The sequence below is a fragment of the Lepisosteus oculatus genome, chromosome 14, assembly GCF_040954835.1.
Source record: "Lepisosteus oculatus isolate fLepOcu1 chromosome 14, fLepOcu1.hap2, whole genome shotgun sequence".
Taxonomy (NCBI): Eukaryota; Metazoa; Chordata; class Actinopteri; order Semionotiformes; family Lepisosteidae; genus Lepisosteus; species Lepisosteus oculatus.
This window is the reverse complement of record NC_090709.1, coordinates 31686410-31700900: the sequence shown is the minus strand read 5'-3', so window position 1 is coordinate 31700900 and position 14491 is coordinate 31686410. Positions and strand designations below refer to the sequence as shown.

General features: G+C 40.7%; 2 non-coding genes and 1 pseudogene across 2 annotated transcripts; 1 reads left to right on the top strand and 2 right to left on the bottom strand.

Annotated features, from left to right (window-relative positions):
* Window positions 1-14491, top strand: part of LOC138242338 (zinc finger protein 850-like) — a 1462105-nt pseudogene that overhangs the window by 331297 nt on the left and 1116317 nt on the right.
* Window positions 4807-4895, bottom strand: trnay-gua (transfer RNA tyrosine (anticodon GUA)). Its single transcript is given in 2 exon segments — window positions 4807-4842; window positions 4859-4895. It is a non-coding gene; the product is annotated as a tRNA-Tyr (tRNA).
* On the bottom strand, window positions 7537-7608 carry trnat-cgu (transfer RNA threonine (anticodon CGU)). Its single transcript has one exon. It is a non-coding gene; the product is annotated as a tRNA-Thr (tRNA).

Here is a 14491-nt window from a genome sequence, read left to right as displayed (position 1 = left end):
CAGTATGACCACATGTTCTAAAGATACCAGTCCAGTCTGGAGAGTTGCAGACTGCTCTGTCAGTGCCAGTGTGAGTCTCATTATAATATCCAATAGCTAATCCAGCTCACAGCAGATTGCTGGATCAGGTACCTGCTGAACAGATAGGTAAGAGAAGCAAGTTTAGCCCATCTAGCCTGTCTGTCCTCTCCTCTCACTCAGCGAACAGTTTCTGAGGGAGAACAGGTTTCAAAGCTCTAGGTAACCTCCTGTTCAAACAGGAGTACAACATAGCCAGGTTCAGAGATGAGCAGGCAGTCAGACACAGCAGTACGAGGCCAGCATCTTATTCATGAGACCACTAGAAGTTGAGACTGAGGTGCTGAGCTTACCACACTGGAGCTGGTCTGCTCTCTGTTTCTTGTGCTTTTTATCTTCTGCACAGGGCAAACATAGTGGCAGGCCTTTGGGACTTGAGAGGTGGGTTCTCCCCTGTGTTTCACTCCTCTGAAGTTCAAGCTTTCAGTACTTGACAAGTCTGGTATCAGAAATGAAAGAGTAAAAAAAAGTAGTAAAGTCCAAAAACGCAATGCAAAAATTCTTAACCAAATAAACAAGCAATAAGTCCAAAACACGGTAGAGGGCAGTAGAATAAGGCAAACAAATCCAAAAACAAGAGGCGAGAGTGAAAAACCACGAAACAGGTAAATGTCAGTAATAATCCAAAAAAGAAAGGAGTTGGAGAAGTATGCGCACTACAGGAGCTCAGGGAGACTACCACAGTGAGTGAGGAACAGGGGGAAGAGGAGAACTGAAATAGTGAAGGCAGGGAAAAGTGATAGGCTAATCACTTACGGCGTGGGCATTTGTGAAAGAGTGTGCACCTGGATATGTGAGAATGAGTGGAATGCGAGCATGTGGGAATAAGGGTGCATGTGGAATGCGTTATATTTGAACACTTTGCATCTAACTCTCTCCAGCTCCACCCTTTAGCAACAACCCTGATTACTGTTCATGAGCTCCTGGCCCCTCTTGTTCCCAGTGGAACCTGTGTGGAGCAGCAGCAGAACCAGAAGATGGGGTTTGTGTTTCTTTATATTGTCTGCTATTGTAAAACAAGTTACCACTTCAGGATAAAGAATCTCCCTCTTTGTCCCTTATTCCCAGGGCTGAACCTGTTTCTCAGTTGGGTGCTCAAAAGCTCATCAACTGCCTTCTAGATCAGCAGTACTGTACTGGGTACAACAGGCCCTGCTGTGAGAGTGGGGGATATGTTCTTGTAGAGCTCTAATCCTCCTGAACTGCATCTCTCCTCTCCCAGTTACTCATGCAGTTATGTCAGTCTATAAACTCCAGCGGTACCCTATTGCTCTTGTTCAAATTATTTTAAAATGCAGTGGGTGATGTTTTCATGATACATGACAAAGGGGTTCTTTTCCTTCAGCTCATGTAGCCTCCAAGGCAACCCCATGTACACAAACCCATATAGAGTTTGCATCAGTGAGGTCAGTAATGAGCTCAGTCAGACCCAATCCACTGCTTTCACCCCCAACACCCCTTAACCTGGGCTTTAACCACTACCTGTTGCTCCTCACATTGAGTCTTTCACCACCACAATATAAATGAAATGAAAGAACAGTTCTTTGTACCATGTTCTAGTTTTGTGGGCCAAATTGTAATCCTTTATAAGAGCATCCAAAAAATCCACCCCCATGTGCTGATTGTAGTCCTTGCCATTCCTATTCCCAACACCATCCTGAACCTGCCAAGACCCATCGAGTTTTTTCACCTTGTGATGGACTGTCTCCACTGTATGCCTTGTGGATGGTACTACACATGGTCACCCATGTGTGTCCATCCACTTGGTGAACAGTAGTTCTCCAGCCCTTGCTGGATCAACCAATCAGGGACTGGTAGGGCCGAGTAACCCACGTGGGACTCTGATGCCCATGGAACTTTCAGCCAATCAATGAGCTGAAGTTCCTCCAGGTAAAAACAGGCAACACAGAGAGCCTGAGAGATTCAGGGAGAGTCAGTAAGATTCAGTAAGATTCTGGAGAGGATTCTGTGGACTGTTCTAAAGGGAATTCAAAGGAGAATTCCAGGGCAGGACGGCCCAGGAGCAGAAGGCTCCCAAGGGCAGGACATTCTCGCAGCGCGCCTCCTGACCATCCTGAGACTCAGCCCGGACAACCACGGAACGGCCAGTGTGTCCGAGTGCCAGAACTTTCCTTTGTTCTAAGAGTCTAGAGTGGAGGTTGCCAGAGAGTAACCAGCAGCAGGCCTCGTGAACAGGTCGGAACTGTGGAAAGCTGAATCACTATTCAGAACTAGCTCTTCATCAGGAATGAACCGGTCCTCTTCCTGACTTGCTGGGACCCACAGTCATCTTTTCTCCTGTGCAAAAACTTTGCTAGTTAAAGCCAACAATGAGCATCAGCAGCGCACCGTCGCAAGCCGCACAGCACAGCCTGGCACGGAGCCAGAGAGCGCGGATTGGACAGCAACAGCCTGCAACTGTTTCTTTGTGCCCGCAGGAGATCTGAATCCCCAAAGATTGGATGAGTATTCAACTTCAATGCATTACAGCTCGAGAATTCAATTGTTATTCAAACCAGTTGATATCAATTTAATTCCTAAGAGTTATGTACTTGTTTGAGTATCTAATGTAGACGTTGTAACCAAGTTCATTTACGAAACGGTCTTAATGAATGATATACTGAACGTATGTCCTCTTGATGTGTAACTCTTTGTAACTGATTGAATATATACCTTTTGTATTCTGATAACCCTCTCGATAAGATCTGTTAGGTTTACATGCATATTCTATGTATTAATAAATGTATTCTCGTGTATTAGTACCTGTGTGTGCGCGTTGTTTGAGTTATGTCGCATGGTTGGATTCTAAAGCCATCAAAAGAATCAACTTTGTGATTTACTGCTACAATTAATAATTGTCTCAGTAAATGCCCAAAACCCTACAGAACTGGTGCCTTCAGAGAGCCACTATGATTACATATTTGGCGTCCCTGAACCGGTTTTCCCTACAACTATAATAGCCAAACGTTTGTTTTGTCTGCATTGTCCATGAGACTCAGAAGGATTACCTTTCAATATTTGCAGTAAAACAAAAACATGCAAAGACTTTCTTTGCAGAAAACAATATTTGCAAATCTAATATTTCTTTGTTTCTAATAAGACTCAAAAAGACCACTCATATTCACAACATATAACCAATAAGAATTTCTCATTCCCATATATACAGATAACGTTCGATCTAATGGTGTTATTGAGGTTTATAACTAATAATAGCAATGGTCTGGATTGTATAAACAAAACAAAAATACTCACAATCCAGCAGTGGGTCCAGTCCTTCATCAAAGGCGTCTTCAGAAAAAGAAGATGCACATCTTAGTCTTCCCATGAATCGCCCGAATATATTTCTTCAAGTACCTGAGCAGCCGTCTTTTGGCTTTTTCGGCACTCTGCTTGCCATTTAATTTTTGGGGATAAACCCTTCCGTTTACGCAAAAGGGCGATTAGGTGCGCTCTGAGGAAGTGCATCTGGGAAGATGCGCTCCTTTTGGTTTGGTTTCAGATCGCCCCAATTTATTGAGCAGCTTTATAGACCCACTCTAAATTTCTAGTGGTCAAACATTCACTGATTGACAACCTTTTCCACAAATCAAAACAGCAAATAGGCACAGAAAAACTGTTGCGTTATTTGGAAGAAGCCACAAGATTTTTAAAGGAAGCTCCAATGAAAAAGGTATGCGGATCCTATGCAGACGATGGAGCAGGTAGATATCTGAAATAGGCGTATAATCCGAAACGTCAGGCATATCGTGGTCAAAAGGCGAAAGGTAGTTCGTAAACCAGGAGATACGGAGATAGACGTACAATCCAAAACAGAAAGCGAGGTGTAAGGTCGAGGGGCAAAAGGGTAATCAAATCAAATCAAATCAAAGTGTATTTATCAAATGCACAACAATATGGTGTTCAGCAGTAGTTGCTGTCAATGAAATGTATTTTTCTGCGAGCTCAAAAAAATTACAAGAATCACAAAAATCACAAAAATTCACAAGAACACAAAAATCACAAAATTGAGGTTACATTTTTGAAATGGAAGAAAACTCAATATGAGTAGAGCTGTTATGTGTCCATGGTGTGTGCAATATATACAGTTATGCTGAATATAGTGAGAATTGTGTGTCCATGTAGCCATTACAGGTGATTTGCATAGGAGCTACAGGTTGGCTATTTAGCAGTCTTATTGCCTGGAGGTAGAAGCTGTTCCGTAGTCTGTTGGACTTGGACCGAATGCTTTGGTACAGTTAACCGGACGGTAGGAGGGAAAACAGTTTGTGACTGGGATGACTGGGGTCCTTGAGAATGGACCTGGCCTTCTTCAGACATCTAGCTGAGCAGATCTCCTGGATGCTTGGTAGCTCATAGCTGGTGAGAAGCTGCGCTGACTTCACCACCCTCTGCAATACCTTGCGATCCCGGGCGGAGTACTTCCCATACCAGGCAGTGATGCAACCAGTCAGGATGCTCAAATTATCAAATTATTAAAATAAAAGTTATTAAAATATCAGATTGTGTTTCTGCAACATTTAGTGCACAATACGTCATTTTAATCTAATAATAAAACAACAGCCACAACAAGAGCTTTACACGCTGTCTGGGGTATTTTCCAATGAGACATGAGGTGAATTCAGAACAGGAGCCTCTGCTTCGTCATTTATTGAGCTTTTGGTCAACGTCTGAATGAAACAGATTCACTATTTTAACTCTTTGATTAAACAAAGTACACAAAAGGCGCCATCCTTTGAGCTGGAATTGAACCAGCAACCTAAGGATTCCCTGCTATTACCCACTACAGTCCTCCACTCGACCAACTGAGCTATCAAAGGGATATTGGTAACTGCTCTTTGGCCCATACTGCCCAATGTAGTGAAATGTTCCAGGTGATTTAAATCCCAGATTGACATCGTTTCCAACTCGTTTCCTTTTTATTTACTTGAATTTAAGCTGTGAACCAGGATTCTCTGTATAAACTTGCAGGGATATTAAAAAATGTTTGATGGGGTATCAATTATTCGGAAATGGACTCCTTTTTTTTCTTGGGGGATCATATTAAACATTTCATTTGGATCTACAAGAGGATCACCATGAGGAACAAAACTAAGTTTCATTCTGTGTTTATTAGAAGCATTATCACAGCTAATGCATGTAAAGCCTTTAGTATGCAACAGTGAGAGTTCAGTTATGCCGGAGAACTGAAATTTAGTAAATCCATATTTAAACAGATTGCAAATCTTCAAAGTGTTTTGTCACTGCAAATATTATTACAGGGGTTTACCAGCTGCCAGACGTGCTTGTTTTGGGATTATTTCCAATAAGTATCCCATTAGTAGTTGTGTGTCCTTACTGGTATCTTTTAAACATTTGATTATATACAAACGGGACAGAGACAAAGTAATAATCCCATTTTAAGGTGTCTTGCATTTTAATTTACTGAACAGATAAATTGAAAGGCTCTGATTCAGAGCCCCTGCAGTTCGTGCTAATTAGAACCACAACAATGCTCCTGAGTCCTGGGCATTACACTGAGCACACGTTCAGCTGGGCTCTGACTTTGTTAAGCACGACTTCTTGTTGCAGTTGAGCTCAGAGCTAGATATGATCTCCATATTCTACCGCAATAACTAGTCTGAAACTTAGTAAATAGTACACAGTTTTTAACTGAAGTCAGGTTGTTAAAAAATTAAACCAGCACCCTGTCACCGAAACTTACCCCGGTCTTCCGCGCGACAAGCAGGGGTACTCAACACTGTACTAACAAGGAGGGGTTGTCCGCAGTTGAGCGCGAGCTCTGATTACTGTCAGCAGACATTTCTTCATTTCCAATGACGTTTTCTTCTGCTCTCAGCTTTTTACCGGTCATAAATGCTCAAGAAGTAATTCATTTGAATTTGAAGTCTGTCTCTGTTACCTTCGGTCCTGATAAAGAAAAGCCGTGCGTGGGAGACTCCGTCTCTGAAGAAGTTTGCCGTCACCCTGCAAGAAAAGAGAGCCATCATTCACCGAAAAAAACACTAAGACAATTAACATTAAACACGTGAAATGCGAGATGTTGTGGAAATGTTTTCCACTTAGAGATTCTGTCGTTTCCACTCTAATGAGAGAGGCTCTTTGTCGGAAGTAGGATTTGAACAAACGTCTCCAGGGGAAACTGCGACCTCAATGCAACGCCTTAGACCACCAGGCATCCTGTCTGTGGCTCTTATATTGCATTATATGTTTTATTTATTTCTACTTGTTGATAGGAAAAAAAGTGAAATCGTGTAATTTGGGAAATGTATTTTTTTCATGGGGAAAACTAGCCTGAGCAAATGTAAAGTTAAGAGCAGCGCTCAATAAAAACCATCAGAAGCCGAAAGCGCTTCTTATGCGGATCAGTATATTCCGATGCCGGTGGTTCTGCAGAAGAAATAAGAAAAGCCGAACTGAAAGCACTGTGTTGCCATTACGGGTACTTTGGCTGCAGCTGCTTTAAGATCTACTCAGCTGGCACAGAAAGTTGTATGAGGTCAGACAGGTTTGCGCTGTCTAAATAACAGTGTGCGAATTTAAACTTATTTAAACAAGACTATTTACAATGTAATACATGCTCCAAAAGCGTTAATACTGCACTGGCTGCTATTTGAAACACCTTTAGAAATGACGCGTAATAGAGATTGATGCAGCTGGGTTTTATGCTTCACAATACATTGCAATCAGGAAAATAAACCAATTAGAAATATGCCTTTGAGTTTGAGTTTGGCTCTTCTTATTTCTTCTGCAGAACAACTGGTATGGGAATGTATTGATCCGCATAAGTAGCGCTTTCGGTTTCTGATCGTTTTTATTGAGTGCTGCTCTGAACTTTACATTTGCTTGTGCTAGTTTTCCACATGAAAAAAAAGAAATTTCCCTAATTACATGATTTCACTTTTTTTCTTATCAACGAGTAAAAAGAAATAAAACATATAATTCAATATAAACGCCAGAGGCAAGTTGGCTGGAGGTCTAAGGCGTTGCGTTCAGGTCGCAGTTTCCCCTGGGGATTTTGTTCCAATCCCACTTCTGATAAAGAGGTTTTCTCGTTTTTCTCTTTGAATAGACAATCAAGTTCTTAACAAATTTCATATTGTAATGCTACGGGGGCTCAGGCAGGCGCCCTTGCCGCATCTGGTCGGCCCCTGCACCGTCCGGGGCTCGAACCCGGGACTTCCGCGTCTCTCTGCAGCGACCTAGACCCGTGAGCTAAAGAGAGATCTCTCTACAGCCCAGTAGCTGTAGTCCTGCTATCACAGGGAAGGGCGGTGACGTCACCTGCTCTGGTACGCCGGCTCTTACACACAGTGCTTGTCGGCCGTAAGCGTTACAATATATTAGATTTACGTTTTGGCTTTAACAGGAAACTGTGCACTTCCACAGAAAGAGTAACAAGAGGAGACGTTTCCATGTTACTTGTAGACTTAGATAAAGGAACATGGCAGTGAATGAAAGAGGCACGGACGGGGTTCGGACCCACGATCTTCAGTTTACGAGACTGACGCCTTACCACTTGGCCACCGTGCCATCGTGGGGAGAGGGTCAGCTTACTTTATGTTGAATCAACGCTAGTAGTTTTACTGTTGTAATAGAGGAACAAGAGGCGCAGTCGGTAGAGCTTGCAACCTTTTAGTTCAAAATCGTCGATTCATTGTTGTTTGTGTCCTTTCTGATCCCTCTAATCTTTTAGTAGGACAGTGCAAGCGGAAAGTGATAGGGTACAGTGACTCCCAATGTCATATGAGCTTTGTGTAATTTAGCTTTCTTAACGCTATGGGGCTCGATTCAAATATCGCTGTGAAAGCAAGGGACGAGCAAAGGTTTTTTCTAAATTGAGGGTGATCTGCTCCCGAGTAATTATAAACACCTGAGCGTTTAATGTTTACTGTTGTGTTACTGTGATAATAGTTTCATGATAATAGTTCATGAATCTTCCTGTCCATCATGTGCCTGCTAAGCGGTTTCTCTGTTTTCCTCCTCCTGTCATTGTCAGCGAGCACATCAAGATGGGAAAAATGTAACAGGGAAAAAGAGTAGCTGGTAGGAGTGGGATTTGAACCCACACCTCGATCTGGAGACAAGAATACCCATGAGAGCTAGAAAAACACAAGTATTTGATCATGGTGCTCTTGTGGTGGTGGAGGGGAGTCCCCATTACCTGTAGAGGGCTTTGAATGGTGCTTTAGAACACTCAACCATCCTGATAAGTGATGGACGGATGGAGGTGTATTGAATACACTAGTAGTTCACTAACCTGAGTTGCTTTGCTGGAGAAGTGCCATGTTACCTGTTGTAAACGTCAAACGTACAAACGTGTTGTACTTTCCAACCTTTGAGTAATATTTTCCAGAGCTAGGGCGCAGTTGTCTTCACAATCTGGTTTATCTCAAAAGCAATGACGTCTGTGTAAAACAGATTTTATTTTCGGGAACCGACGTTGTATTGCATATTTCTAATTGATTTGTTTTCATTATTGTAATGTATAGTGGAGCATAAAAAAACATCTGCAAAAATCTCTATTACGCGTCTTTAATGATGGCATTTCAAATAGTAGCAAGAGCGAGGATCAAACCCCCCTCCTGGCGATAGTTGCCTCACGCTCTGAACAACCAAGTCCTGCTTATTCCCGTTGTGGGTCGCGGATGGTGTGTTTTGGTATTTACTCGAAATTACGGAGGATACATGGGACTGCATTTACCTGATAACATACCGTGATCTCTAGTACCTAATGAGCTTTGATAATCCAGCTTGCTTATCGCTTTGGGCTCAATTCAAAAGTTGCAGTGAAAGCAGAAGCTGAGCAGGATTCTGTTTAAATGGAGCCAGATCTGCTCACGAGCGGGGAAACACTTCAGCGTTTACTAATTGAAGACCACAATCCGCTAAAACACCCCTGTTTCTTAGACTAAAAGAAGCTAAAAGCATTTTTGAACATGGGTTATATTGTAAATACTGTTATTAAAAAGCTTATTCGCATACTGTCCGTTATTTAGACGGTGCAAAACAGGCTGCCCTTATAAAACTTTCTGTGCCCGTTTTGACCAAGGAGAACGTATTTCTGATGGAGCGCTATGCGAAAAGATTTAATAAGCTTTACCCCTGCCAGTGATTCAGCATAAAGAAGTAAAAGTTTCAAAGGGAAAAGCAGCTCGCTAACACAGCCAATATTAAAAGTGATCTCGGCAGATGTTGTTCCCTACATAAAGCTGAAAGTGCCAAAGAGAATTTCTGTTGAGAAAACAAAATATTTTTTTCTGCCTTGATGTTAAGCTGACAGCCTGTCTTTTTGAAAGTCTATTTCTAAACACCTCACGCAGCCTCTCAACAGACTAACAAAAAGAGCTTTTATTGATCGTATTGCATGTCTTAAAACACTAACATTTGGCAGCGGTGGGATTCAAACCCACACTCCCAGAGAGACTGGAGCCTAAATCCAGCACCTTAGACAGCTCGGCCACACTACCTTCCGCCATGCTCATCTTCCTCACATTGCTGGCTTGGACTGGGGGGCTTCAGCTCTTGTCGTCGGATCTAATGGTATCATGACATGTGGAAGTGACTGCACCTTCATCTTCCGAGATGCTTTCAATACCACAAACGCTACTTTCACCGGCACAAACGTAGCAATAACAAAGGAGGTGGGATTCATCCTTTGTGCTGTTTGTAGGGGCGCAACTCTACGGTGATCTACTGACTTGAAGAGAAAAAATCAAAATCCTCTGCTATTACTGTTGCTTTTTTCATAGTTTCTTCAAATCCTTCATTTGAATGTCGATTTTGAAGGATATTGATGATGATACCACATAAATTGTGGTTTTCTTGTGATCGCCAGTTTTATTCAAATACCAGCCTTTTTTATAGTTCCTTGCGTGTTTCACAAGCTATAATAGCCCCCTTCGCATCCTCAGCTAACATATTTTAAAATTACAATAGATTATACAGCATGCATGTTTACATTTATATTAAAAATATATAAATAAAATAAAGTAAAGATACCAAATAACATACAGTGCTAACCCAATAATTCTTGTCAGGTTCTCCAACAAATCTGCGTTGTTATTTTAACATGTTTCAGCTGAGGGTGCAACAGGAGTATAAATGAATTTTCCCGCCAGCCATTCAAAGACCAAATTCCATGAGTGAACATTATTTTCTCAGAAGTTGCCGGCGGTTTTGAATTATGTCCACAACTGTTGTAGTAGTTCCTTCTAGAAGTTCGACACATGCAAAGCACTCGTTATATCATAGGTGTTAAAGTTCGCTGAATCTATTCGAGTCATGGTGTGTATCCCTGCCTATCATTGGGAGACAGGTATCTTTTTACACTCAGATTCCAATCTTCAATGCTTTGTGTGAGAGCTTACATAACTTTCATTTTCTCACATTTTCTGACGACTGTTCCAAAGGGGCACCCTGTCAATTCCGAATACTTTTAAAAAATCTGCCTGCATGTTTGATTATTGTCATTTCATTTCGAAAAAGTTCAATATTGATCATAACTAAAGAAAATAATGATCATGAACAAAAAAGGGATAAAGATGCGAGTCGATCTTGAATCACAGCTGGGTGACACGGGCTTCTGTTCTGATATGGTTGTACGAGAAACAGGAGGAATCGCCAATCTCCTATAGAACATGAGTTGAATCAGGAGTGAGACATTTCGTATACTCGTGCATATGTCAACGCCTGACCTACAGCGTAAAACTATCATTAAGTTGTCAGAGACATTCATTTATATACAAACAAGAGACAGACCAAGTAATAATTCTACATTAGTTCAGGTAGGTAAACCTGAACTAACTAACAAACCTATTAATAATTCTACATTAACGTGTCCTACACTGATCAGACTAATTGACATGGTCTAATTCAGAGCCTGTGCAGTTCGTGCTAATTACAACAAGGACAGTTCTGAACCCTCATCACCGAACTGAGCACAAGTTCAGCTGTTCTCCAGTTTTGTTACGCATGGTTTTTCATTGCAATTGAGTTCAGAGCTGGAGCTGATCTCCAGACAGTACAGTGTTTTGGGTAAGTTGTCGAAATTCGCATGAGGCTGCAGACAACTTACCCAAAGTGTTTTCTATAGCTTTCAGGTGGAGTTCATTTATATAAAAGAATGTACGTGGTATAAACGCAACAAGCCAGACGGCAGTCCAACCTATAATTTTCTGACGCGATGCCCGACGCGTTATTTATTACGTCACTGACCCTGCTATTATAGGGCTAAAAAACACGTTTTCTACATTTTTGTCTGTTTAAAAATCACTCTAAAAAAGGCAAAGGGTTTGTGTGTCGCGCTAAAATTCCGCTTTATTTCGAACGCAAATAAAAAACATTTTGTTCCAAGAAATCATAAATTTGTCACATCCTTCATACTATACTTCTCTCTTGTATTAGTAAAGCATTTTGATTTAAACTGAACAATATATGAAGGTTTCATCTATACACTTACACATAATAAGTATACGAATAAGTACTCGGAAGAAGCCGCAGCTCAGGTATTAAAGAGATTTAAAATCGGATCGGAGGATTTAGAGTCCAGAGTGCAAACCGACAGATGACACAGGTCTTTTATAGAACCGTTTTGATTTCCTCTACTTTGTCCCTGTGATGTCATTGTCCTGCTCGCCGCCGAGCCCGACACACGTCTGTTTTTTGTTGCTGGGCCTACACCCTGCGGTCCATGCGGATCCTAATACCCCAGTACAATGACGGGGACACTAAACTGTAAACAGGTGCCGTCCTTCGGCTGAGATGTAAAACCGAGGTCCTGACTCTCTGTGATCATTCAGGAGAATGGTGGTGGTGGAGGGGAGTCCCCATTACCTGTAAAGCGCATTGAGTGGAGTATCCAGAACAGCGCTATATAAGTGTAAGCAATGATGATGATTATTATTATTGTAATGTAAATTGCAATAAAAAAACATCAAACTTTGATTCAAAATAGATTAATGTAAAAAACTTATAAAGCTAATGCTTTTTTCAGGGCTATATCTACTTTTTTTTTAAAGCGAAGTCTGTCGCGATTGTGGAAGTTAGAGAAGGTATACCAGCGGGTGCCTTCATATAGCGAGCGCCAGTCTCGCCTGTAGCTGCGAGAAGGTTAAAAGCGCATAAGTGATCTGTCTTTCGTCAAAGCAATTGCCGGAGCAGTAAGACGCAGAGCACCATCTATCAGCTGTAGGCGATGTTCGGGGAAGAGTTAATTCTGTTTTTAGCACAGGGAGTGAGAATGAGCTCAGTCCGGCTCCCAGCAGAATCCATCCTGGTTTGGTTACTGTCAGACTGTGCGTCTGATGCTCTTGGGATCGCAACTTGAAAAAAAGAACAAAACAATTGCTCACATTGTGTGCTTTCCACGAGAGGAAGGGAAGATATCACTTTAAAGATTGTGTTTCTGCAACATTTCGTTCACAGTACGCCGTATTTAACAAGAAAACAACGAGCCCTTTACACGCAGCCTGGGGTATTTTCCCCTTTTATATTTTTGCCACTTTATATCGAACCTGTTATACTCCCAAAAGTGAACAGTAGCTTGTACTTTAAAAAATGTACAATTCACCGCTGGTATAAACAGATGTGTGCCTTGTTTGCCTTTGTAAGCATTTGTTTAAAAAATAAGTTCACAATACGTTAAAAACACAAAACGCACAAACTTAATAATACAACGATACAAAATCAAAACCAAATCATAAAGCCAATTAAGTACCTATCCTTTAAAAACAGAGAACACCATTATATCTACAATACAAACGTGACATTTGTATCTACTTTTGAATTACTGTACAAAGCAGACAGAGTAGTCCCTGAATTCAAAGATCAGATCTTGGCCAAAACAAGACAATCAGACGTGAGCTGAATTCGGAACGAGAGCCTCTGCTTCGTCGTTTACTGAGCTTTTGATCAACGTCTGGGTGAATAAGATTGGCTATTTTAACTGTTTGATTGAAGTACACAAAAAGCACCTTTTTTCGAGCTGGAGTCGAACCAGCGACCTAAGGATTCCCCACTGTTTCTACTACAGTCCTCTGCTCTAATAACTTACTGTATCTATCGAACTGATAGCAAGTGTGACTCTCTGGCACGTACTGCTGAATGTAGTGAAATGTTTCGGGTGATTTAAATTCCAGTTCGACATCAAGTTTCCATTTCGTTTCTTTAGTCTTATTTACCTTGAATTTAAACCACGAACCAGGATTCTACTGTATAAACTTCCGGGGATATTACAAAATGATGGGGCATCAATCATTCCAGGTGGAAATTGACTCCTTTTTCTCGAGGGATCATATTAAACATTTCATTAGTATCGAGAGGAGGATCACTATGAGACACAAAACAAACAGTTTCTTTCTGTCTTTATTAGAAAGTAGCGTTTGTGCTACATTAATAATATTTTCGGAAATATAGAAGTTGTAAATTTTAAAATTTATATTTGAATCGAAATGTGGTTTTGAGTTAAATATTAGCATGTTCATGTAATTAGTTTGTGTTTGTCATTACTATATATATATTGCCATGTTACTAGAATTTGTAACTATAGTTGATTAGTTGTGTTTTTTATGATGATTAGCCATTTGTTGATTACAATATTGTATATAATGTATAATTTGATCTACATATTTTTCAGGTGTGAATAATTGTATATTTTCAGAATAAATTTCTAAAACAAATCATTGGCTTTATTTATTAGTTTCTACACCTATAAAATCTATCTTTGTTGTATAATAGACCTTTAACTATATATGTGTAATAGTCCTCTAAATTTATCTGTATAATAGAATTCCAGCCATTTACGTATAATGAACATATAACCATAGGCGTATAATTGACGTATAATGATAGACTTATATTAGAATTTCATTCTAGAGCAGTTACGGAGCACATTTATACATCTAAGGTATGCGTTTAATAGTCGTATATTCTACATCTTTCGCCCACTGGGATGTGCCGATTTTAATTTAACAAGATGCACATTTTCTAATGCAGGCTTAATTACAACACAGTTTATTTCTCTAAAGCATGTTATGTAAAAAAGAGAAAAACGAAAATAAATGGATGACAATATTTCAAAGCTGAAGATTTTACTTTTGAAAAATTGACGTTTTATGTATGCAGATGCATTCACTGGTTTTAGAACTTTGCTGTGCTTCCTGAGTCGTTTTCAGTGTTATAAACTGGGTGTGGAGGTAGCGATCACTTTGTAGAGCAGTTGATAGACTGGAGCTGTTCAGACTACTCTTGGTATTTCTCAAATGCTTCCATCATTTTTCTTTCATGCTAGGACGCGAGTGTGTAGATGTGTTTGGTTTTCGTTTCACTGATTCTCATTGAAGATTTGGGAATTAATGACGAAAGAATCAGTTGCCTCTGAAAGCAGAAGCTTTGGTTCACACCGATCTTGAAGACA